This window comes from Ictidomys tridecemlineatus, chromosome 4, assembly GCF_052094955.1.
Source record: "Ictidomys tridecemlineatus isolate mIctTri1 chromosome 4, mIctTri1.hap1, whole genome shotgun sequence".
In the NCBI taxonomy this organism is placed as follows: Eukaryota; Metazoa; Chordata; class Mammalia; order Rodentia; family Sciuridae; genus Ictidomys; species Ictidomys tridecemlineatus.
This window is the reverse complement of record NC_135480.1, coordinates 109,480,004-109,507,615: the sequence shown is the minus strand read 5'-3', so window position 1 is coordinate 109,507,615 and position 27,612 is coordinate 109,480,004. Positions and strand designations below refer to the sequence as shown.

Genomic DNA, 27,612 nt, shown 5'->3' with positions numbered 1-27,612 from the left:
TCTGCAACACATAAGCCTGTGGGGAACATTTACTCTCCCAGAATGTTAGAAGCAGAAGGACCTTAGAAATGGTCCAGATCTTTGGTTTAAAAAAGAGATTCTGGACTGGGGGGATTTAGCTCAGTGGTAGAGTACTTGCCTAGCATGCATAGTCCCTGAACTTGATCTGTAGCACTGCAAAAAATAAAATTAAGAGATCATCCTTTGTTTTGTTGCTTTCTGTGTGGGCTTCATTCTCTTGGGCTTTCTGACAGCTTTCAGGTTCTTGTCATCCCATCTTCCTAACTAGAAGGAAAATAGGGATTCTCTCTTTTGGATTGCCATTCCCAGGAAAGGATTCTGCACTGGCCCATTTGAGGGATGCCTGCCACCCTGACCCACTACAATAGGGTAGTTCTGGAAACCGGATGGGATGACCCAATGACTATTTGGACTATGAGTTAAAGGAAGCTGTAGGAGGAAAGTGCTCTCCAAGACAGGGGAATATCACAGGTATTGTCCTGGGGTAGATCATGAGCAAGGCAGACACTCTGAGTTGTATCTATTACAAAGCAAGTTCATTACAGCACTGTTTGTGACAATGAGATCTCAGAAACAACCCATGTGTATATCAATAAATAAACAGATGAATAAGTCATGGTACTTTTTAGGGAATTCTATGCAATCCTTAAATCTTTTTATTTATTCATTTATATGCGGTGCTGAGGATTGAACCCAGTGCCTTACATATGCCAGGCAAATGCTTTACCACTGAGCCACACTCCAGCCCCCTAAAATTCAGATTTTTAATAGTGACTAATAAAAAGTCCTATGAGAGAGAGAGAGAGAGAGAGAGAGAGAGAGAGAGAGAGAGAGAGAGAGATAGATAGATAGATTAGGGGCTGGGGCTAATCTCTGAAACATATTTTTTAACTTTCTATATTATGAAGATTATTCCATCATCTTCTTCTGGATTTGGCAGACCTGTTGGTGCCAAGCATAAGAGGTCTTACATATCTGATTATTGCATTTTTTAGTAAAACCAACACAGAACAGACACAGCAAATAACCATCGGTAGTCTTGACATCAACATAAGCTTCCATCATCATCTACCATTTTTTGACCATGGAACACATTTTGTTATGGTAAGATCCATGCCATGGAAGTTGGTCAGGCAGTTTTTCCCCTGAACATCCTCAGTAATTAGCTCGAACTTCCTAAATTCCACGTCATCATTCTGCAGATCAGCAAGAATCACTTCAAATACCCAACCCTTGAGGCCATCGGATACAATTTTGGTTCCTTGGGTCCTTGTAATTAATGTTTTTCCAATATTTCTTATATTGAACATCGCTGATGCTTTCACATCATACCAATCTTTCTTAGAAAATGGATCAACCACTTTCTTCTTGGCTCCCTTCTTGCCACCTTTTGTAGGGTGTTTGTTCTTGCCTACCATCATGGTGCTGCTCAGAGAGCCAAAAGGGCCCTAATCTCTTTTTAAATTTTTTTTTTTAGTTGTAGACAGACACAATACCTTTATTTAATTTATTTATTTTTATGTGGTGCTGAGGATCAAACCCAGAGCCTGTTATGTGCTAGGCAAGTGCCCTACCACTGACCCATAACCCCAGCCCAATAATAATCTCTTTATACTTACGTATTTAAAAATTTTTACCAAAAGGATTTATTGCTTTTGTAGTAAGAAATGAATATAAATGAAAAGGAAAACATCCAAATGTTTATATTCTTTAGGTAAAGAATATGCAGTATATACAAGTTAAGTAACCTGCACAAGATCACACACAGGAAAATAAGTGGATATTTAGAGCTTGCAAGTCTAACAGTCTATCCATCTGTCTAGTCTAGCTGTAGGGACAAGATGGTCATGAACTACAAGAAGAATCCAGGCCAGAGGGCTGCAGGGGCATGTCCATGTGCAAGGAGCAAACCTGAAAGTGGGAAGCAGATTGAGGGCTAATTCTTCTTACCTAATGCTGTTGCGTGGACTCCTACCACCACTCCTACTCAGTAAACTCAAGCCAGACAATGGATGATGGTCAGGAATGGGTTAAGCCAAAGCCTTTGCTGGAGACAGGAGGCCATGGTCTCTTGGAACATGAAAGGAACTCAGCGGCTCCTGGTAGTAATGAGAAATAAAGAGGCTCAGGTCCAAATCAATTAGAGTCTCTGTTTGAAATGTAAGCCAGGTTCCTAACCCAAAGCCCCCTTTCCCTCGTCCTGGTCCTGGAGTCCCAGAAGAAGAAAAAGAGAAAAGTTCAACCTTATGAAGGCCACACTATTTTCTCTGTGGGGACCCTGTCTCCTGTGTCTGTGCCGGCAGCTCAGCCAGATGGGCCTCACTGACAGGAACCAGCAGTCAGGATGGCCTGTGCTGATTCCTCTTGGCACCAGATCCTCTGCCAGGCATGTAGGGATGGGCAGGGAGGGCTGTGGCTCTGACAGGAGTCAGGTAAGGCCTGGCACTAGTCCCAAATGCCTAGGATGCTCTACCCCACCACGCTTCTGTAATTCAGACTATGTGAATTGAAAATGTCCACCCATGATAATATGGGTTTGATTCCAATGCCTTTTTTTGATCCCACCTTTTCTGGGTACCTCTGGGCCTCCTTATTCTAAGCTTCCTTTCTAAATACTATCTGGGACCCTATCTTTTTATCCAGTCTTGCTTGCTCTGATATTTGATGTGAAGAAAATTCTAATTCCTGTATGTTCTGGCTGTGTGACCTTATAGCACTTGTGACAGGGGTCCCCAGAAACCATTCTGTGATTCAGTTTTTTAATAGGAAAAGATGGGGATTTAATAATAAAAGTGGGGAATGACTAAAATGATGTCTACAAAGCTCCCTGGATCCTCAGTGTCTCATTCCTAACAAAGACAGATAATGAATCTGCTAAAGGACAAGGAAATATCTTGGAAATGACTGAGGGGCTTAAATCAGGAGAAAGCAGTTACTGAGAGAGAGGGCAGGTATTCTGGCTGATAGTGGTCCCAGAGCCAGCTATATCAGTATAGGAGACAGGTGGATGGTATGTGCCAGGGCTCCCCTACAGATGGGATCCATTTCTAGAATGACTGGGTGGTGGAATGCAAATTGGAGGGGAAATAGGCTGATGCAAGTTATCTAAGGTAAGAGCAAGGCAAGTGTTTGTTGGACCTAGGTTATAGATGGACCTATGATTATAAATGATATGGCAGGGTGGAGGGCTCTGCAGTCAGGGCATCTTACACCAAAACATGAAGAGAAGGCTTTGAGGCCTTGACTCATGGTGGAAACAGGATGAGGGAAGCAGAGGGAGATCAGGCCTCTCCCATGTAACCACTGTATGACCCAGAGCAAGAATATCTCCATTTTATTCTGCAGGAGGTAGCACAAGGCACATGCTCCAGGGCAGAGGTTTGGGAACTGAACTCATAGGAGCACTTTCTGCAGCATCATCAGGACTCCATCTCTCCACATTAGGTTTCTGAGCCCAAAATGAGTTTGGCCATTGTCAAAAAATAGGTTTGAGTAATGATATTTGTGCCTGAGAAGGATTCATGGATAAGAAAGGTCATCTAATGAGAGTGAAAATACAATAGTCATAGAATTGGTGATGGAAGAGAAGTTGAGCCAAAAGATGGTTGAGCAAGAGGCTAATAGAAAGTGAGGCCAGGCTGGGTGAAGAGCACAAGCTCTGGGGTCAAGTCTCCTGTTATGAGTCCTGGTGAAATCGTGTGATGGTTCCTTTCTGTGCCTCAGTTTACCTACTTGCAAAGGGAGATAAAATGCTGTCCTTATAGGGCTCTCTGTGGGTTAAATTAGCAAATATGCACAGAGTTGGAGACAGGAAGATATTAAAAGAGGGGTTGGAACACAGAATAGTATAGCCAAGAAGAAAGGCAAAGCCAGGAAGAAATGTAGAGAATGTCAGATCATTATCATGGGGCTGGGACACCTTATGCAAGCCTGGGCATCTCAGAGTATTCCCTGGGGCTTCAGAACATCAGCATTCTCCCCCCACCTCAGGTCTATCTCCATAGCAGTGTTGCCAAAGTCACACTCACCCCAGGACACATACAGCATGTCTTGTGGAGAGGGTCCTTTTGTTCTATTCTCAGGCATTTTTTTGCTTTTTGGATGTTTATCATTTGCTTGACGTGTGCAAATATAGATTATAGCATGTAGTCTGCACAAAAACCCAGAAAGGCAGATAGATAAGATTTAGTAACTGCGTTTCACAGATGCTCTTATGATTTGGACCTGGAATGTCTTACAAAGCTCATATGCTGAGGGCTGTGCAGCACTGTCCACAGGTGGGGCTTTTGGGAAATGATCAGATCATGAGGGCTCTGACTTCATCAGTGGATTAATCTATGTGATGGGTTAATAATTTGAATGGACTGCTGGGTAGAAACTGTAGGCAAGTGAGGCATGGCTGGAGGAAGTAGGACATTGGGGTCATTCCCTTGAGTACTACATGTTAGCCTTGGCCCCCTACCTTTCTCCCTCCCCCTTCTTCCCCTCCCTCCTTCCTGGCTGTCATCATCTGACAGCTTTTCTCCACGGTGTCCTTCTGCCAGAATGTTTTAACTCACCTGAGGCCCAAACAATGGAGGCAGTTCACCATAGACTGAAACCATGAGTCCAAATGAATCTTTTTTCCTCCTAAGTTGTTTTTCTCATGTACTTGTCACAGCAATGGAAATCTGACTAACGAATATGGATACTGCAGCCGAGAGAAGTTAGTTACATAGCTGGTAGAGGTGAGGTCAAAATTTGAGCCATGGCTGGGGGTGTAGTTCAGCAGCAGAGTGCTTGCCTAGCATGCAGGAGGCCCTGAGTTCAACCCCCAGCACTGAAAGAAAAAATTGAACCCCATATCATTACCATTAAGTAGTTCTACAAATCTCCACTCAGGCTTCCCTGGGGTCGGGAAAGGCTCTAAAAGGGGCTCCAGGGTTTTACAAGTGTCCACAGCTAGTGTATGACTAAGTGTTCATATGATTAAAATAGTGTCTGACATATCATGAAAACTTAATAGTTAATTATCATTATGATAGTATTATGATTATATGAAACTGATTCTTGGGAGGCAGTATAAAACAGTAAACTTCAAGTTCAAGCCAGTGCTTGAACTTCTGGTTAAAACGGCAAATTATACACACACTTTAACTTCCTGAAACCTCATTAAAACAAAACAAAAGGAAACTTAAAAAAAAAATCTAAACAAAGACATGGGAAAGGAGACAACAGCAACAAAAGTCTGGAGGCAAGAAAGCACATTTAATAAATAGCATACTAGTAAGTGGAAACTGTCTAAGCAGGCAGGAGAAAGTTAAGTCCTAATTCAGACACGAACAGCCCAAATTATATTTCAGAAGACCCCAAGACTCAAGAATTAGTGATAAGAGACTTCTAGAAGAAGGAGCAGCAAAATGAGCACAGAAACCAAGAACACTGGCTCAAAGTTTGCTCAAAAATCAGGTGGACCTCAAATCCTCTCTTCTCCATGCTTCCATCTCTAGCAAAAACTAGACCTCTGTTCTCTAGAGATGGTAAAACAGATAGTTTCTAAACCACATGATAAAAGCACAATTAGAGGTATGTGAAAATAGGGGACTTTAGCATTTTTACACATTGAATGTTGAAATTGCCAGTGTTTTTACTCTGAATAACGCAAACTACACTTATATTCTCCAAGCAGGAAACTAGATAGTTTGACAGATATTAGATTTGATAAAATGATTTTATCAAATGATATCAAGAGTTTCCCAGTGGAATGGCCCAGCTACATCATCCTACAGTGAAATCCACAAGTGACAAACCCTGCTTATGGGAAGTACCACCACATGCCTGTTAGTACTCTGTTCATAAGTGGTTGGCCAAGAAGCACCAGACATTTGAAAAAAAGCTTCTTACTTGAAACCAAAAGTCCAAACCAGCAGAAGACAAAAATCTTGGAGAAAACAGAAACTGTGTATGAGGAAAACATATACTTAGAAGATGTGATGTTGCATCTAAAACTCAAGAATGGGATGATATTAAAAAAGAAATTCTCAGGGAACATAAAAAGAGCTCTTGGGAATGAAGTATGCTAGAAGAAAGTTTTCAAAATCATTAGATAATTAAAAAATAAATTGAGAAAATTACTCAGAAAATAAAGGGAAGTGTTAGGAGAGAGGGAAAAAAGAAAATTAAAGATGTGTCAACATGTCAAGAGCTTTGTAATGTTGTGAACAACCAATAAAAAAAAATTAAAAATTAAAAAAAAAAAGATGTGTCAAGAAAACATCCAAGTTATAGGAATTCTAAAAACAGAATAGAGAAAATGGATGTTAAAAGAATAATTAAAGGCACAATTCAAGAAATTTTTCCCAGTCTTAAAGACATGAATTTCCAGACTAATAAAGCTCACTGAATGCCCCCCCCCAAAAAAAATCAATGAAGAAAAAGAAGAAGGAGGAGGAGGAGAGGAAGAAACATCATCATGAATTTTATTTTGGTATTAGTAATAAAGAGAAGATTCCAGAAGGAATAAGCAGGGGTTTCATAAGAGGAAATCAGAATAGCAGTAGGCCTTCCCACAACAACACTGGAGACAGAAAATAGAAAAAGGTGAGATACTCCCAAGCCAGAATTCACTACTCACCCACACTCTCACTCAAGTAGAGAGGTGGGAAGAATGGAGGCATCTTTCAATAAGGCAGTCTCCACATTTTGTCTTCTATGAGCTCTATCTCAGGAAACTACTATAAAGGATATATTCCACCAAAAATAAAGACATGGTAGACATGACTCCCAGGGGAAAAAAAGACTCCCTATAAGGGAAAAGGAAAGTTTCATAGATGGTGAAAGAGAATGGAAGCTAACAGCTTAGCAGCAGCCTAGGGAGTTTCAGTCCAGACTGGACCAGCAAGAAGACCCAAATGTGACCTCTTCAACAAAATGAATGGGTAGAATATCTAAGGCATCTTAACATTTTAAGATAGTTGAGAAGGCATTGCTCAATCTGAGGAGACTCTAGGAATAAATTAATGAGAAATATGTAGAAAGCAAAACAAATAAATAAAACCAAAATGATTTTTAACTAGAGGAAGAAAATTTAGCAGGAAAAGGAAAATAATCATTATACACTCATGACTTGGCTGTGAAAAGTGTTTATATATTCATGCTAAGGTAAATATTGAATGTTGATCTAATGAAGATTATGGTCTAATTATACTGGGGAAATTGCAGGCAGAGTGGGGCAGGAGATGTAGGCATGGGTGTGCTATGAGGGTGGGAGTTTTGGTGAGACAGATAAATCTTCTGTCTCTGAAATCTCTATCATAAATCTATGACTGGCCTTGTCAAATGGTTCATCATGGATCTTATCTAAACCTTGTGGGAAAGTAGGATTCTTTGCAGTAAGCAGTTTGTTTTTTTTATATATTTTTGTCTAGTTTTCAGCATAAAATTCTAACCCACATTTCTCCCCTAGTAATTACTATGGAATATTTTTTAATATCATTTTAAGTGGATTCACTTTCCAGAATCATTTTTCCAGAATCAATTATCCTCCAGCAAAGGGAACCTTCTGTGAAGCTTGAGGTATCAGACTCATACCTGATGTAGTTTGTCATTAGCATGAAATTCCTTCCAAGTCTCATATTTTATCTTAAAATTTTGTGATAAATTTACATCTGGCAAATTACTTATCTGTTAAATTACTTATAGTTTCCCCTAAAAGTTTCAAATAAAAAGGATTCTTTAGAAAATGAGCCATTTTTCTTCTGTGGCTTTCTGTACCCCTGGGGCATGTTGAATGCTTCCCTCAGGATACATGAATTCCATTTGCAAAATCTGACTATAAGGAATGATTGAATTTATTTGGACTTTGACAATGTCCAGTGGGGGAGAGCTGTCAGTCAACTAACATACACAGCTACAGAAAAATCTCAAATATGCTGCCTTAGAATAGCTAACTTGGAGCAATGCTCTAGTGACTCTATGAGAAAATTAATTCTAAATGCCCTCCTAAGTTGCTAAATTGATTAAAAACTTTAAGTCTTTCCAAGCATGGTTAGATGCCAAGACCTGAGGTCCCCTGACTGTACTCCTGGGTCATGTCAAACAAAACCATATCTCCATTTAAAGGACTCCTCATCTGGTAATGAGAACCACAGTTTCTTTTGCTGTGCTTTTCCTGTGCATTAGAAAGAAAGCTGGCATATTATATGTATTATCTGTAATCCATATCAGTCAGTTATTATCCTCTTTCTCCAAATGAGAGAACGAATAGTTAAATAATTTTGGCAAGGCCCCACTGCCAGAAGGTGATAGAACCATCATCAGACTCATTCCGTTTCCCTAAAACTAGTCAACTTAGATGTCACATCTGTATTCTGTTTATAATACAAGTGACTAGCATGCCTCTTAGCCTGTCTTCTTCAAATGCCAATGGTGTCAACTGGACTTGCAGAAGAACTATTCAACAGTTCAAAGTTTAGCTCCTGCTTGAGGGTCCAGGACACAAAGATTTTCCTTTAATTGAAGGAAGGATCCACAACTTCTTTCTAGCTTATTCAAACTTTTTTTTTCCTTTTTGTTATCTTTGGACAATATGAAACATCCTTTCTGTTCCAGAAATAAAATAAAGTAAATGGTATTAAATAAAATTATGCATATTTTCTTCTAGCACATCGTAGTTTTGTGTTTTCTTAGGAAGTAGTTGGAGTTCTCAGGCATAGTCACTCCATTATTGATCACTGATCTACTCTCGATCATTGTAAAGGAATCTGTTGAAACCAATATAGAATTGCATAAGAGTTTTATTAGGCTTTCATTGGCTTTGACTCAATGATTACATGAGAAGAGTATAGATCCCCAGTTGCTGGTGTTCATATAAAATCTGCATTTTGGTACCAGCATTGGAATCAAAGTCCACAGGGACTATTTCTTAATTGAAGTATCATTATACACATTTTAAATTTTTCACTATTTTTAAATTCTAAAAATATCAATTTAGAACATTCTAAACCATAATGACATTCTGATCCCTTTTTTTCCTCCCCCTGCTTTTTTAAATAATAATTTTTTAAAAAATGTGTACCCTAATAACCTGATCCAGTATTATCTATAGATGGACACTTTTTTTTAGGATAGCCATATCAATTTTGTTTTTTCCATATTTTTATTGGTATATTACACGTGAGACTCTTAGCTTTATTTATTTATTAAGGTACCAGGGATTGAACTCAGGGGCACTCGACTGCTGAGCCACATCCCAGCCCTATTTTGTATTTTATTTACAGACAGAGTCTCACTGAGTTGCTTAGTGCCTTGATTTTGCTGAGGCTGGCTTTGAACTCGTGATCCTCCTGCTTCAGCCTCTGGAGCCTCTGGGGTTACAGGCATGCGCCACTGCACCTGCCTGGTGAGACTCTTAGCTTTAGAAAATAAAAAATAAAAACAGTATCTTAAGAAAAAATTTCTGTCTTTACCCATCTGTATGCCTCTAGGCTTCCTCTATACCGAATAGTCTTCCTCTGTACTGAAGTGGAATGATCCTCTGCACAGGTGAGAGCTTGGTGAGACACTTTAAAAACAATCAAAATTGCTACCCATGGAATTAGTATCCCAAAATATGATCAGTAAAGGATATTAACACTCCAGGATCTCTTTATGCAACATAATATTGAAGTATCTGCCATCTAGTATCTATCAAAGGAGACATTTATAGCTGGGTGCAGTGGTGCAGTCCTGTAATCCCAGTAACTTGGGAGGCTAAGGCAGGTGGATCAAAAGTTCCAGGCCAGCCTTAGCAACATAGCAAGACCCTGTCTCAAAATAAGAAATGAAAATGGCAGGATGTAGCTCATTGATAAAGTACCTCTAGGTTCAATCCACAGTACCAAAACCAAACAAACAAAAACCCAGTGACATTTATGACAGATTCTCGAAGAATATGGAATTTATCTATTTAGCAAATTTAAAATTCTTATCTTTCTGGAGCAGCTCCAGTTCTGTTCAAAACTGTTTCTGTCACTACAATTTGAGACATATCAAAGAAAAGTTGGCAAACTACTGGGGTCAGCCCTCTATGTGCACAAAGGACCAAGGTCCTCCAAGGAAATAATCCCAAGGGAGGAGAAAGGGAGACAAGTTAGATCCAGCAACAAAGCTTGGTGTTAAAGGGGAGAAGAGGGCACTTCTACCTGTAGCTTGTTAGACAGGAGGGATAATCTTGTATACAGTATTCTTTGAGTTTGTTTCTGCTGTGTTAGGACTAACTGGAAGAAGGGGAGCTTATGGTAAAAATCAAAAGAGTTGGCTTCCTAAAATCATGATCACCTGGACACAATGGCATGTTCCTATAATCCCAGCTACCTAGGAGGCTGAGGTAGGAGGATGGTTTAAGCCATCTAAATGGTTTAGACCCTATTTCAATAAATAAATAAATAACAATCACGATCCATATGGGGACTGCGTTGTTTTGGATTTCTGACAGAACATAATGATGTAAGGAGAGAAAGATATTTTCTCTTTTTCTGTTGCAAGCACATGTGATGTTCTGGGGGCTTCTGAGGACTCCATGTCACAAGAATTGTGTAGGGAAGGATGGCCATGTGCAGCATAGGTTGTGATGCTGGAGAGTCCAGCTGCTACCCTGAGATGGCTCCAGTGCCCAGAAGAAAATGCAGCTGCCCTGGGAGTTAGGACAAGCAGTTCTCAGCAGAGGTGGCAGAATTGAGTAGATGCCACCAGGAAGCCAAGTGGACTGCCTTGTGAGCACCCATAAGATGCTTGCTCATGTGTAATTATAGAGAGACTTTATAAACAACTGGAAGTCCTGCATCAGTTGGTTTGGGAAAGAGCCAGGACAGCTTGGACTGTTACAGTGAGGGTGTCGCCTTGTGTGCCCTGTCTGATATAGCCAAGGCACAGAGTGTAGCAGATGTTGTCTGTACCCTGCCTGTACCTCATTTCAAAGCATGTTGACAGACATCCCAAAAGCAGGCAACTGCATCTCTTTGCCTGAGGGCTTTCTTTGCCTGCTGAAACCTGCAGGTAGGCTGGACTAGCCAAGGAATTAATGATCTCCAAAATAGTCCTTAAATAATGACTGATGGGAATTGGTCAGCCCTCAGCCAATGATTAATATAAATACTCTAGCTGCTTCCACACTCAAATAGGTTGACTCTGAATCTGTTCAATGCTCCAGAATTTCCCAGTGGGAGTAAGCTCTAATTTCCCTTATGAGAGGTTTCTTTTCCTTTCCTATCCTTCTCCTCTCCTTCTTGATCTCCTTCTTCTACTCTACTGATCTTGTATTTTTATGATATCCAATCCTCACCTCCTTCTTTTATTTTGTTCTAGCTTCCACCTATGAAAGAAAACATTTGACCCTTGATTTTCTGAGACTGGCTTATTTGACTTAGTGTGAAGTTCTCTATTTCTGTCCATTTACCAACAAATGCCACAATGTTATTCTTCTTTATGGCTGAGTAAAATTCCATTGTGTACATATACCACAATTTCTTAATCTAGTGTCTGTTGATGGGCATTTAGATTGATATTCTATAATTCAGCTGTCATGAATTGTGCTGCTATAAACATTGAAGTGGCTGAATGGCTATAGTATGTTGATTTTATTTCTTCTGAATAAATACCAAGGAGCAGGATAGCTGGGTCATTTGATGGTTCTAGTACTAGTTTTTTGAGGAATCTTTCCAGAGTAGTTGTACTAACCTGCAGTCCCACCAACAATGTATGCGTGTCACTTTTTTCTCCATCCTTTCCAACATTTATTATTGTGTTCTTGATCATTGCCATTCTGACTGGAGTGAGGTGAAATCTTAGTGAAGTTTTGATTTAGTGTAGTTTTGATTTGCATTTACCTGATTGCTAGAGATGCTCAACACTTTTCATATATTTGTTGGATATTTGTGTTTCTTCTTTTGAAAAATGTCTATTTAGTTCTTCTGCCCATTTGTTGATTGTTTTATTTATTATTATTATTATTATTACTTTGGTATTAAGTTTTTTGAATTCTTTATATGTTCTGAATATTGTCAGATATCCCTGTCAGAGGAGTAGGTGGCAAAGATTTTCTCCCATTCTGTAGGCTCTCCCTTCATGCTCCCAATCATTTCCTTTGCTGTCCAGAAGCTTTTAAATTTGATGGTGAGCTGGGGATGTGGCTCAAGCGGTAACGCACTCGCCTGGCATGCTCGGGGCACTGGGTTCAATATTCAGAACCACATAAAAAAATATAAAGATGTTGTGTCCACTGAAAACTAAAAAATAAATATTAAAAATCCTCTCTCTCATAAATAAATAAACAAATAAATAAATAAGTTTGATGGCATCCTACTTATTGATTCTTGGTTTTATTTCTTGAGTTTTAGGGATCTTGTTAAAGAAGTTGGTACCAGTACCAATATATGATGGAGTGTTGACCCTATGTTTTCTCTTCCTCCTCCTCCTCCTCCTCCTCCTTCTTCTTCTTCCCCCCCACAACAAGGGATTGAGCCCAGGGGCACTGAGCCACATCCTCAGCCCTTTTTATCTTTTATTTTGGGGCAGATTTCACTAAGCTGCTGAGGGCCTTGCTAAGTCTCAGAAGCTGGCTTTGAACTTGTGGTCCTCCTGCCTCAGCCTCCTAAGCTGCTGGGATTACAGGTGTGTGCCATGACACCTGGCCAACCCTCTGTTTTCTTCTAGCCATTGCCAGGTTTCTGCTCTAATTCTCAAGTCTTTGATGCACTGTGATTTGACTTTTTTTGCAGGGTGAGAGAGAGAGATAGTTTCAGACTTCTACATATAGCTATCCAGTTTTCCCAGCACCATTTGTTTAAAAAGCTGGGTTTTGTCCAATATATATATTTGGCACCTTTGTCAAGTATTATATGGCTGTATGTATATGGGTTTGTCTCGGTGTCTTCTATTCCATTGATCTTCATGCCTATTTTGATACCAATACCATAATGTCTTTGTTTCTATAGCTCTGTAGTATAATTTCAGATCAGATATTGTGATGTCTCCTATAGAGCTCTTCTTGTTCAGTATTGCTTTAGTTATTCTGGGTCTCTTATTCTTCCAAGTGAATTTAAGGATTATTTTTTACTAATTCTGTGAAGAATGTCATTTTCCAATTTTGATAAAGCATTTAGTTCTACTACCTAACCCTAGAATCAGTCACAGGAGTCTTATTACCATAGATAGTCAACCAAAGACATTGTCAATTCTATTACTCAGTACTTCCTATATAAGTTCATTGTAAGAAATTTTTTCTACAGGTTATAGCTGGAAAAACGTTTGGCTTACCCCAACTATATGGCATATTTTCTCCATTCAGGTAAAAAGAGTTTGATACGAGTTCTCTTTTTTTTTTTTCTTTCTCTCTCCCATTTTCTGTTTTATTCTCTCTTGGCTCTCTTTCTTTCCCTCCTTCTCTTTCTGGCTTCCTTTCTCCTCTTCTCCACGCCCTTCCCATATTTGTCTTCCAGAAAGCTTAGAAGCAGGGCACAATTGCACACACCTGTAATCCCAGCGGTTTGAGCCTAAGGCAGGAGGATTGAAAGTTCAAAGTCAGCGGGGCTGGAAATGTGGCTCAAGCGGTAGCGCGCTCGCCTGGTATGCATGCGACCCGGGTTCGATCCTCAGCACCACATACCAACAAAGATGTTATGTCCGCTGAGAACTAAAAAATAAATATTAAAAAAAAAAAAGAAAGTTCAAAGTCAGCCTCAGAAATTTAGTAAGGCCCTAGGCAACTCAGTGAGACCCTATCTCTAAATAAAATATAAAAAAGGGCTGGGAATGTGGCTCAGTATTTAAGTACCCCTGGGTTCAATCCTTGGAATAATAACAACAATAAATACATAGGTTTATCCTCTGTCCACGCATGTTTCTCTTCCTAGTCTTGATTTCATTTCATGTATGTTTTCTCTGGTCCTAATTATTTATCTTCATTTTTATTGACACCTATTTTATTGTATAAATCTCTGTGTGACTCTAAATATTTTATGAAACTAACGGGCATATAAATAAGGTGCTTCATAAGCACTCCTTGACTGACATAGATTTGGATGCCAACTCTGCAGGGACAGTGTTATGAGACTGTCGGTGGGCAAGTTTCCCCTCCAGAACATCTTTTCTGGTAGGGCAGTGCCTTTTGAACTTTCCGGGTTCTATAATTGTGTCTTCAGATAAAATCCCATATGGAAGATACAAGAAGCAAATAGAGAAGAAGCTGTTCTGATTGAGATGTGTGGATGAGAGGCTAGGATACCCTCACAGAGCTTGGACCATCCCCTACCCTTTGGCCCCTGGGCATCAGCTCCTAAGCATGAGGTCACCAGCAAAGGCTGACCAGCAATTGAAAAACACCCGAAGGGTACAGGCCTTAGACACTGGGCAGCATGAGACCATAGCACAGCACATGGAACCTTTCAAAAGAGGGACACTGACCCCCAGGCTGTCTGCCCACTGATTGAGTTCCGCCCTTCCCATTTACCTTATCCCAGGGGCTGACCTATAGGTCAAGAACCAGTCTGAGGTTCCTCACCCAGCTGTCATTCCAAACCTGTCTGGCCCACTGGATGTTCCTTTAGGTTTCCCCCTTCAACCTGTGGTGAAGATGGGCAGGAGCTGGGTTGGACAGAGGTGAAGAGCCCAGGGTCTCAGTGTTGGGGGCTAAACAGGCCTCTGCTCAGCCTCTTTTCTGGAAGCTCTTATTCCAAGCTTAGACACCCCCCCCCACCCCCACACTGTTTGTTTAATAAGGAAACCTTTTTGACCCAGCCAGTTAAAAGTCCCAGCCCTTTGCCTCATTACTGCCAAACTCAGAACTAAAGAAGCGAAAGCTGGCAGCCTTGGGCTGCCTTCAACTTGGCAACTGCCCCTCGGGGTCTGTGTCTCAAAGTCCCAGCCTCTCAATAGGCTGGGCTTTCAATCCTGGTTGAACAAAGCCCAGCAGTCCCCCTCCTGGGTCTGAGCCTCTGTTCTCATCTTTCCGTGGGGGATTAAGGGCTGCTCTCTTGTTTGGGTGTCACTCTGCCTTTGAACTGCTGTGGCTTCATTTGGTTTCAGGCTCAGCTTCCTGCCAGGAAGTGGATTTACCTCTGATTTGTTGTTACTCTCTCTGCAGGATGATGCTGAGGGAGGGCAGTGTCCCTTCTCCCCAGACTCCCCCACCTCGCTCTGCCTCTCCCTACCTCCATCTCTCTCCAGCCTGAGTCCCCCAAATTTGAAATACCTCCCCTTCTTTCTGAATTCTTCTCCCACATAGGCAACGGTGGGGACTCTGAAGACAGGGGAGCCCCAGGCCACCTGGCTCACTGAGGAAAGGCAGGATAGAGGCAGGAGTGGGGCGACATGATGAAAGACTGAATACTAGATTGCCAGGGAAGAGGCTTGGGAATTGAGGGAAAGGCCAGTTTGTCTCTCTCTCTCCCTGGGGGCCATAAGCCTGGAGCTATTCACACTCTTCTTGAAAGCTCCAGAAAATGGGGAAAGGCATATTTCTATCCTAGATGACAAGTTTACACAGGAAACCAGATCTCTTGCTTGCAAATCCAGGGAAAATTTTACCTTACCACTTTTTAAGTGTGTTTTTACCTTTATTAGCATTAGAATCACAGATATGGGCCTGCTGTGTGTGTGTGTGTGTGTGTGTGTGTGTGTGTGTGTGTGTGTGTGTGTGTATGTGTGTATAGGAGAATGAAGGTCAAGAGACCTTGGACACACTGACATCTAGGCAGAAGAAACAAGTTGTTTCCTGGAAGGGAGGTTGTTGCCCCCTTCTAGAAAGGATTCAGAGAAATATCAAATATAATTAGACTGACGTTATGCCAGTGTATGGGAAGTGGCTGATGTGTGGACTACAAAATAGCCTACATTTTATTAATAATCAGAGGAGGCCTGATCTACTCAGGGGCCTGTCTGCAGGTGATGTTTTAGATCTCATAGATGTTTCAGCAGCTCAATAGAGCTCACCCTCTGGCGAGGAAGAGACACTAAAAGGGATGTTAATCCTACCTGGGGAGAGAGACATGTCTCTGGAGAGGGACCTGGAGAGGGACAGGTGTCTTTTGTTGTGGTCTGCTTGTTTTGTTTTGTTTTATGCACTATTTCTCTAATCTACCATCAGAAGAGAAAGTTTCACTCCACAACTGGGATTAAAATAGATTCAGGTGTATGGGAGAGAGTGCAAGAAACAAAGGAGAAAGAGGGAAGAGGAATGGGTTGGGATAATAGAAGATCAAAATGTTTCCATGGGAGGAAGAAGATGGTCTAAGGCAGCTAAATACTGAGGGCAAATTTGCTGAATAGAGAAGTGTACCTCAAGTGGACAGAAGAGGCAACAGAAAGCCTTGCTGGGTGTGTGCAGATGCTACCCTCCAGACCTGATCTTCCCCTGCATGCGGGGTCATGGGCCCCAAAGGGCTCGGCCCCAACCCTGTCTGCTGTTCTCTTCACAAAGTCTGGGTTGTGCTCTTGGCAGGGCTGGGCCTCTCCGCCACTGAGGTCCTGGCTGGGGCTGCCTGCCCTGGGAGACTCCCTTCCCAGCCAGAGGCCCCAGATTTGTCCAAGTGCCAATACCTAATGAGGAGCTCATTTGAATCCATGCAAAGTACCAGGGAGCAAGGAGACATGCTAATTAAAGTGATTGCTGTTCTTTAATTAAGCAATAATTCCCCCAAAGAGGGCATTATCATGCAAATAGAGCCCTCTCGGGTGAGGTAAGGGCTTTGGGCAACAGCTGAGGTCTGTTAATAAGGCCCCTGAGCATTGGAGGGCAGGGATCCAGAATGCCCCATTGAGCTGGGTGATAGAGCAAGGGAAATAATCATCGCTGCATCGTGCCGCCTTTGTCTCTCCAGGATCGGGGTTGGGGGAGGCAGGGACCCTGCACCCCCTGCCACTCCTCTCCTCTCCTCCCTTTGCCTTCTCTCCAAGAGCAGTTTTTGGAGCTGTGTGAGGCAGAAAGGTTTGTAGGACAATGTCTAGCTTGGCCCTTCATACAATCAATGTCCCAATTAGCAGAGTATCAGCACCAAAGGGTCGTAATGGGGTGGGAATGAGGACTCTTAAATGCTCATAAACATGAAGGATATCGCCAGAGGGTGAGCTCTATTGAGCTGCTGAAATTTCATGGAAAGATTTCTAACTGAAATTAGTCAAGTCTCCCCAGTCCCTCTCCCAGATGCAGTTTCCCCATCTTTTGAAAAATAGTCAGGTGTGATGGCACACACCTATCATCCCAAATGGGATTCTGTCTTAAAATAAGAAACAAAAAGGACTGAGGATAAAGTTCAAGGGTAAAGCACCCTTGGGTTCAATTCCTAGTACCACCTATGCACACGCATACACACAAAGGGTTACCAATGACCTCTTGACAGTTATCGTGGGGAAATGGATGTGAACACACTAGGTACTTTACTGGTGGTTCTTGACCTGGGGGAATTTACCTCCAAAGGAAAGCTGCCAGAAAAATCTATTTTTATGTTTTTATTTGCTGAATCTGATAGTCTTACTCTAGGTGACAGATATCTTCTCACAACTGGGAGATATCTAGTGGGTAGAGGCCAGGTATACTGCTAAACTTTCTATAGGGTGTAAGACAGCACCCCATGACAGAGAAATATCTTTTCCAAAATACTTATAAGCTAGGATTCAGAAACTGACCTAAACACTGTATATCAAACCTGAGTTAGATAAAGCAGAGCAAAATAAAGCAACAACAACAAAAATCCATGAACAGACAATACGTTTTCTGGAACAGGAACATAATATTATGACACTAAATCCCTTCTGGGACCAGCAGAAAAGTAAGAGTTTAGACAGTGATTGTGCTTTAAATGACTGAATATACAGACTTAGACTCAGTGGTACAGGGTGGTGCTTGGAGCTCCATGCAAGAGCAGAACCAAAGAACTCAATGCAGAGGTCTAAATTAGTTGAGGACAAATAGCTTCCAGGACAACACAAAGCCAGCTCTGTTGTCAGAGAACTGTTCATGGGAAAAGAGTTCTGTGAAGAGGCACAGTGCCTAGCCTTACGACACAAAGAAGCAGTTGGGAGCAGGTGCCCATGACTCTTGGACTGTGAAGCTGGGTACATCTAAGAGGAGTCTGTACCGTACCTTACGTTTCACAATAGCAGCATTTGCTTAGCTAACACTTGTATAGAACTTGCTGTTCTACTTCTCATGGCAGCCTAGGAGGTGGGTACTCTTATTATCTCCATTTCACAGATAAAGAAATGGGAGCACATGGAAGTTAAAATAACTTGCTCAAGGCCACATAGCTAGTAAGAGCCAGGATTTCCATTGAGGCAGGACCTGAACCAGTACAGCTGGGAAAGTGATCTTGATGGGTCATCATCTTGCAGCAGAGGAGTCAGGCCCTCCCCCTGAGACTTCTTGGCTGTTGAGTGGGTCTCCAAGCTGTGTCTGCTTTGGGGACATCCATCACTCTGATTTGGGTCCTCCGATAGATACCTAGAGAGCAAAGGAAAGGAGTAGGGAAGGGAGTCCCCAAACCTGGTTTTGCCCATCAGAGCTGATCTCATTTACTGAACACCGCTCTCTACCACCTCTGTAGTTGCCCGATGTCTGGAATCCAGGTGGGGGGTGGTCCAGTGCTTCTAGAATTGCCTTCATAATGGCTTATGTCTTAGGTGGAGCTGGAGCTTTTCTCAGGAGGTGGCAAAGGCAGAAAGTCAACAAACCAAGCAGCCTGCCTATGGGGAGAACCAAACCTCCTGCTTCCAGAAATGTTGGACCCCTTTCAATTTTGTGTTCACTAGCTGCAAAATAAATGTTTTGTGTTACAAGAAGACGGAGATAGTATCTCATCAGCCATACCAGTTTAGCACTGTCTCTGCCAACCTCTCACTCTACATTTGGCAGGGGGAAGGAGTAGGGAGAAAAACAGGACCAGGCTCTGTTTGCAAAGCATTTTCATCAGTCAGAAAACTGCCAGGCTTGTGAATATTAAATAAACCCTGACTCACAGAGACATATACCTTGCTTTGCTTTGCTGATCGGTGGGGTAACAGACAGAATTATATTACTTTAGAAGTGACAACTTTAACATTCTGCAGACCTCAAAACTGCTCTGGCTTTTTCTGAACAAAGAACAATCCACAAAAACGCCCATGGTTTGCAATGCATAGGAGTCTGTTTACAGGAGCACAGACTCATGCTCACCCCTCTGTCAAAAGGGACCTGGTGAGATCATCCATTTAATAGCCTTCCACTCCAGGTGGGGCTGGGTGGCTCAAAGGTCTTCTACCAAAGGGTTTAGAAACAGCATGGCCCAAGTCTCAGGTCCTTACAGTGAGTTCCCTAAGGGCCAGCTCTATTTTTTCCATTGCAGAATTTATAAGTAGGACTGAAATGAGAGCATACTGTTGCTTTGCCAGGAACAAAGATATTCAGTGTATTTCAGTCACTGACCTAAGACACCATAATATAAGCCAGGCTCCCCTCTCCCCTACTCTAGCAGTCCTGAAATAAAACAAGTCATCCAAGAACAACAATAGTAAGGGTATAGCCAACACTGATGCTGAGCTTACTACGTGCAAGACACTGTTCTATTTCTCCCAACAACTATGAATTAAGTACAGGTTGAGCATCCCTTATCTAAAGTGTCTGGGACTAGAAGTGTTTTTGATTTGGGAATGTTTGCATAGACAATGAGATATCTTGGAGATGGGACCCAAGTCTAAACACAAAATTCATTTATGTTTCATATATAACTTATATAAAACTTATATTCATAGCCTGAAGGTAATGTTATACAATGATTTTAGTATGCGTGTGTGTGTGTGTGTGTGTGTGTGTGTGTGTGTGTGTGTGTGTGTGTTTCCAGTACTGGGGATTGAACTCAGGGCCTTGTCCATGCTACCATTGAGCTACACCCCCAGCACAATAAGTCATTACATGCTGGCTATGTGCCCAGGAACTGTTTAAGAGACTACATGATTAATTCACTCTAGGTACTTTTTAAAGGAAAGTCAGGTTGTGCCTATGTAACTTGTCACATCAAGTCAGGTGTGGAATTTTCCACTCATGGCATCAAGTTGGCACTCAAAAAGTTTTTGATTATGGAACATTTTGGATTTCAGATTTTCAAATTAGAGCCATTCAACCTGCGCTATTGTTATTGTCATTTTGCAGAGAGGAAATTTCTTAGCTTCTCCTCCTTTCTCCTTCTCCTTTCTCTCTCTCACTCTCTCTCATTCTCTTTGTAGAACTGGGCGTTGAACCCAGGGGCATTCTTTTCATCTTTTACTTTCGGACAGGATCTCACTAAGTTGCCCTAACTGGTCTCAAATTTGAAATCCTCTGCCTCAGCTTCTTGAGATTACAGGCGTGTGTCATGGTGCCAGGCTTCCAGTTGCCTTACTCTTAAAGTAGTCAAGATACCTACCTTATTCCTCAACTTCTCTTTGGATCTCCAGGTGATTCACCCCATCTTGCCTGTGCATAATATCTTCAACTAGCCTTCAAACAGCCTAAACCAGTCCTTTCTATAGCTATCTTCCCAAGAACTTTCTTTTTGGCTCTCTAAATCTGTCACCTTAGTCTACATCATAACAAACGTGTGTTATGAAGTTTGTCAGAATCAAAATGGAGTCACTTATATCAAACTTTAAAAAAGTCAAGCAAGGAGGCCATTAAGTGGGTAGGGAGGTAGGTCCTCACATGTTTGCCTGACAATATCAAAAAAGATTCTGCCCAAACCACAACCTTGCACAAAGGTCACTGCAACCTTGCACAAAAACCAAACAAACAAACACTTCAGCAAAGATGCCTGCCCAGCCACTGCCTAATCAACCCACATGAATGTCAATCTTGCTATTAATTCTGAGGCTAACTGTTTCAAAACAACTTATGTAAGCTTCCTCTTTGTACCTTTAGACACCTTTGCCTACCTCTGCCTGTGACCCCACCCCCACCCCCCCATAGTTCACCATGTCATGTGTATCCTGGATTGCCTTCCCTCTGTCACTCCTAAGTATACTCTTTTCTTTGGAGAGCTGTTCTCTGACACTTACTTTAGATTGACAGTGCTTATTTATATGCTGTGTGTCAGAACTTTCTAATTGCTTTGAAAAGCTATATAGTACAGTGGTTAAACATGTACACTCTGAAATCGAATTGCTTGAGTTTGAGTCAAATTCACCCAATTAGTTGTGTCACTTTGGACAAATGATCCAACCTGTCTGAGCTTTCGCATCCATGTCTATAAAGCAGGAACAAGAATGACATCTATTTCTCAGGAATATTAAATGAGTGCTTTTGAAAAGTGCTTAGAACTTTGTGCCTGGCACTTCGTAAGTACTATAGAAGTACATATTTTAAATCACTAAAAAGACAAGATGTCTCAGGGGCAAAGATGCTATTGTATCTTTTTACAGGTGCCAAGATAGTGATGAACAAAGAGAAGCTTGATAAACATTTGTTGACTTGCTTAAGTCAAAAAACAAAAATTGATGAGAAGATAGATACTGACTCTTCCTAAGAAAACAGGAAAATATAATATATCTAGCATATAGTAGAAATGTCATTGAATAATTTTATTATACTTAAAAATTACTAGCAAGTTGACAAATATCAAAAACTATATAATTTTGGGTCTTTGTTTTTATGTTTCTATTTTTTTGTGGTAGGAGCACTCTGCCTCAAACTTGTGATTTGCCTGCCTCAGGCTTGCAAGTTTCTGGGATTACAGGTATGTGCCACCATGGCTGGCAATTTTGTGTCTTTGAAAACAGAAGAAGAAGGAGAGGAATAGAGGGAACAAAAAGAAAGCTCATCTATTCCATCTCCTTTGGAGTTTTGGCTTGTTTCTCCCAAGTTCTTGTTAGATTTAGTGCTTTCTAACCCACCTTGTAGGGTAGAAGTCTGCACAGTTCCGGGCATTAGGAGAAAACACAGGGCCAGTTTTTGAAACTGTAGCTGCTAATGTTGATAGGAAGAAAAGCCAGTGATTGCTACTTTTCTTGTGACATCCTGCTGCAGACATGTAGCAGAGCTCAAGACAGCAATCCAGATGGTCAGAACATCCCAAAGAGGTCTTAAAATATTCCCTGTGTTAGGGGGTGATAAAACCAGACACCTAGGACAGGAAGGGACCCTTAAGATTATGTATCTGGAGAATAAGACACTGACATGTGAGAGGAAAAGGGACTAAGAACTTTGCAGAGAGCAGCCAGCCTTCTCTGAGCCATGCTTGTGCACTGACACAGCAGACTGAACCTGAGGACACATTGTTGTCAATAAAAAATAACATCATCTCACTCTGAAAAAAGGCCCAGCATTTTTGTTGGTTTAGTTTTTAGAGGGATTAGATTTCAATTCTGTACCTCTATTCTTTCCTTTCTAAGGTAAGAAAGACCACATTTCCTTCTTCCTCTGGCATTTGGGAAGAATGTAAAATTCAGTATCTCCCCAAGTGCAGCCCTTTAATCAAGATGGAAGCCCTTTGTAAAGGGTCCAAGAGAAGCTGGAATGCAGAAGGGGTTAACTGCTCAGTATTGGACTTTGGACAGTTCATGAAATGAGAGGTGTTCCTGAAAAGAGGTGGGTGTTGGGAAGGTGGGAGGAACATGTGGTCAGGCCCTTCACAGATCTTTTGGTGCCTCCCTGTCTGTATTTCACAGGTGGGGACTGCTAATCTTAGCCCATATAGCCAGTCACCAGGGAGATTCCTAGCTTTGGGGCAAGCTGCCAAAGTGTTCTGTGCCTTAAATGTAGAGAATCTAAGTGTTGCTGTGATCTAAAAAGTGGAAAGATAGAAGGACACCCCCACCCCCACCCCCCTGCATGATCCAGAGAGCTACTACAGAAATTCTGTTCCTTCACAGGCATCTCCTTGGATCCTGGGAGAACTAAGTATAAAGCTGCTATCAGTTTCTGACACCTTCACCCAAGCCAATTTAGTCAGAAAATATGCCAGAAAATCTATGGCCAACTTACAGTTCCCACTTGGAGAAAGTTTCAGGCAATCTTTTTCCATATGCTCTCCTCATTGAAGAAGGCAATTCCTGATCAAGGGGTCATTCATGAGGAATGGATTAGGAGAGGACGGGTAGATGACCCCACATATAAATTGGTCTCAATTCCTGCCACACCCTTATAAACTTCCCTCATTCAGGTATCTAGCTCCTCTGTGTGTGTGTTCCCCTCCTTTCCTTGCATAAGTGTGACTAGAAAGACCAAATCCAAAATAGCTGGTGAAGAGGATTTAGTACATTAGGCTGCTCTAAAAAAAACCAAAACAAACCAAAAAAGATATTAGGGAATTTACAAACAAAATAAATTTATTGCTCACAGTTCTAGAAGCTGGGAAGCCAACAATCAAGATGCTGACGGACTAGGCATCTGCTTAGGACTTGCTCTCTTCATCAAAGACAGTACCTCTTGATGCATCCTTACATAGTGGAAGGGCAAAGGGGGCTCACTTGAGTCTCTTTTATAAGCACACCAATCCCATTCATGAGTGGAGCCCTCATGACTTAATCAATTCCCAAAAGCCCTACCTCTTACCACTATCACATCGGTTGTTGGGTTCCAGTGTATGAATTCTGACACCACATTCAGAACATAGCAGAGGAGTCCCCATAAGATTCACTAGCTTCTTTTCCACATCTGCCTCAGATGCAAGAGTTGCAGGGTCTCTTCTCACAGTGTATTCTCACTGCCCAGGCCCTCCTGGTCCAGGCTCTCTCCAGAAATGAGAACTGCTAAGATGGAGGTGTAGAGTCAACAATGCAGAGTTTCCATGTTTCTCAGGAAATCTGGTTCCAAGAATCTCCAAGACTGGACCAACAGTAACTGGGGAAGGACCTAGTTAAGGCAGGGAAAGAATAGGACACAGAAAAGGGAAAACTGGTAATGTGGAGCTAGCTCAAGGGCAGGGTATTGGGGGAAGATACTGATATCTGACTCAACATTATCATTGTCTTTTAAGAGCTGTTGTAAGCACAGATGCTATTTGTAAGTACTTTAAACTAACTGAGAGGAGATGAAATACTTGGTTAGGTAATGTAAAAGCAAAATGAAAGAGATTTATGGGATGTCCTTTTTTTATATATGAATGTATGTGTTTATTTTGTTTACAAGCACTTATATAATGTTTAGATATGCCAAGCTTATCTAATCCTTCCAACAGTATTCTTAATTTATGTCATTTATGGGTATTATTATGTAGAGCAAATACTATCCATAAAGCTAATAGATATGACAATGATTTTTATAATGATGATAATGGTGATAAGAATTATAATAGTTCCTACTATTGATTTTGTCCTTGATGTGTATATTAGTAAAATCAATTATTCTATTATTGATTATGTATGGATCAAGTACTTCATGCTAGTACTTAATTTTCAAAACACTTATAAAAAATATTATTTCATAGATGAGAAAATCAATGTGCAAAGCATATTAGCTAATTTGTCCAAGATGCAAGTTAGTTTTAAAACTCTTTACAGCTGATTTAAGAAATATTCACAACAACTAAACAACTGTGGTTGTCTAAACCAAGCTGATAAATAATAAGAGCAATCATGAATGAACTGCCTATTTATTGCAGGTGGTTCACCACAAGGTATGTTATACACCTGAAGTCCTCAAGACACCCTGGCATCCCACTGTGTATTTTTCCCTATTTTATTCAGGAAATAATTGAGGAAACTTGCCCAAGTTCTACAGTGAACAATGGGACCAATCACAGAATCTCTGGTACCTCCCAGGGCTACTGTGGTCAGAGTTGCCTTAGATGTCAGCTATCCTGAGGGGATTTAAATTCAATTGCTTCAAGCCACAGCTAAGACATTATATCAAAATCTTGTTGGTCCAACCTACACAAGAGCTATTGAAGTTGCCAGAATTTGCTCCAACAATGCCAGCCCCTTAGAGACCTTGACATACAGTAGCTCATTTTCCCTCCTGGGGAGGAAGATGGGAGATCTTACCCTAGAGACTAAGGGATTGGCCCAAGTCCACACAGCAGACAGGAGGATAATGAGGGAGTTGGGAATAAATTATACTAGACAGGTTTTCCAACTCCTAGCTCAGTGCTTTTTCTATGAGACCATCCAGCCTCAAATAACTCATTCGTTGGCTGTGTACCCTTTGCAAATATCCCCAACTCCTCACCATTCTCTTTCAGGCCCTTTGCTTTCTTTCATATTTCAGACAAGGGCTCCTTTGCTGTGCATAACTGAGTGACACAGAAGGTGGCATCTGTACATGTTTAGCCCTAGACTCGGTTAAGGACCTGTTCTTCTCTTTTTTGTAAAATGATATGTACATTCTTTGTGAGTGCAAAGAAGATGTGGAAAGTCATTTTCTCCTGACTTGGTGTATGGGTAAATTAATCTAGCATTACAAACCCATAACAGAGTTAGGTGATCTGTGTGTAATAGGTTTAGGCAGTGAGTCTCCGGAGTTTAGCCTGCTCAGCATAAAAAAGGCCATAGAAATCCCTCTCTCTGTGAAATCCTCCTGCACACAACTCAGGAAATATACAAGACAGTGAGGATACGGTCAACCTATTGGAATTTCTTTTTGAAGAAAGAAATAGATTACCGAGGAAAACTGTTGATTGTCAACTTTGTAGCCTGCTAGGTGAGTTAATCTGTAGTTGGTTATTAGACATAAAATTTTGAAGACTTGGGGGAGGGTCAGGTCATTTAATAACGTGTCAATATGTCAATAACATGTTACATCATAAATAATCAGAACTTCCTGCATATTTGATGGGAACTCTCTTGTATAAATTTGGAAATCATACAAATGGAGACAAATTACTTCTGTTATTATTTAGCCCTCTGGTCCAACTTATTGTGGGGTTTTAGCTGTTGTTTTGAACTTTGATAGTTTTAGCAGAGAGTAAAAAGAAATATCATAAATTAATAGACTTATGGTTATGTTTCCTTCCCTTTTTCAGCTTTAAATTGACTAATGCCTTTTTCTTATATAAATAAGATAAAATAAAATCCAAAGCCAGGACCAAGAGCAAAACATGTAAAATTGTGTTTTGTTTCCAAAACCTTCAGCAGACTAAGTCAGTTTGGTGGTGATCAACTCTGATCACACTCACTGTTGCTAAATGGAACACCTGGCCAATCTGTCACATCTTTCAGATCACTTCCAGCCCAAGAATATTCTAAAGTCTCATAACATTAATTTGAGTTGGCATCACATTCCAGACAGTAAGACTTAGGTTTCTACTATAATAGAATCTATAATAAAGATTCCACAAACCATATGGTATAATACAAATGTAAAAGTTAACTATTTTGATTATTATTTGGCAGTGATGGGAATCAAACCCAGGGCCTCACACATGCTAGGCAAGGGCTCTACAAATGGGCTGCACCCCCAACCACGTCCCAAGTTCTTCTCTACAAATCAAACGGTTTCTCTGTGCAGCCCCAGTATCCCACTAACTTCATCTCCACTGCTCCTCTGCACTGAATGCTTTGCTGGAATCAGAAGGCTGCTCTTGTCCAAAGCCTTCCATTTGTGATCTTGCCTTTACTCCTTGGCTCCCGTTGTCCCTTCCACGCTTACTTGGGAAGGGTCCTCACTTCTCTACTGCTGAGTTTTTCCCTGCCTCTGAGCTTTGGCTACGTCCTCTTTCTTGAAGCTTTTCTTCTTCTACTTACTTGGAAGTTATTTTTGAAAACACCATTTTCTAAGACTTGACCATGCTAGGAATTTAACCTGTTTTGTTCCATTTAAGCCTTGAAAGGCAGGTTGCCATAGTTTGGATCTTGAATGTCTCCATACGCCCATGTGTTGAAAGCTTGGCACTATTGGGAAGTGGTAGGAGGTGGACCTAGTGGAAGGAAGTCAGGTCACTGGGAATATGACCTTGAAAGGAATATTGGAATCCTGGCCACCTTAAGTGAACAGGCTTCTTCTCCCTGATATATGGTACCACTGCAGGCCCAAAGCAACAGGGTCAAGCGACCATGTACCAAAACCTGTGGAAATATGAACCAGAATAAACTTTTCCTCTTTTTAAGTTGATTATCTCAAGTATTTTATTCCAGCAATGGAAAGCTAACACACAGATATTATTTTCATATTAATTTTAAAAATAAATAACTATTTACATGGTTCAAAACTCAAAATTTCATACAAAACTATAAATTCTAAAAGTAGCAATCTTACCCCCTGTTCCTGTCAACCCTATTATCATCCACCTTCTATCATAGATAATCATTTTATTTTAAAAAAATTTCTATGCATATCTTATTATTTTCAGTTCTTTATTTTTTATTGGTTCTTTTTAGTTATATGTGATATAATTAAGCAAGCATGGAATATATCCTATTCTAATTAGGTCCCCATTCTTGTGAATGTACATGATGGTGGGATTCACTGTGGTATATTCATGTATGCTCATAAGAAAATTATGTCTGATTCATTCCACTGTCTTTCCTTTTCTTATCCCCCTTCCTTCCCTCATTCCCCTTTGTCTACTGAATTTCTGTTCTTCTCTCCCCCTTATTGTGGGTTAACTTCCACATATCAGCAAAAACCTTCAACCTTTGCTTTTGGGGACTGGCTTATTTCACTTAGCATGATAGTCTCCAGATCCACCCATTTACTGG

The 27,612-nt window shown here is 41.1% G+C and overlaps 1 protein-coding gene and 1 pseudogene across 9 annotated transcripts in view; one reads left to right on the top strand and one right to left on the bottom strand.

The window, feature by feature from the left end:
* Cdon (cell adhesion associated, oncogene regulated) overlaps positions 1 to 27,612 on the top strand; it is a 178,411-nt gene that overhangs the window by 33,503 nt on the left and 117,296 nt on the right. The window lies entirely within an intron of this gene.
* Positions 931 to 1,462, bottom strand: LOC101970075 (small ribosomal subunit protein eS1 pseudogene; annotated as a pseudogene).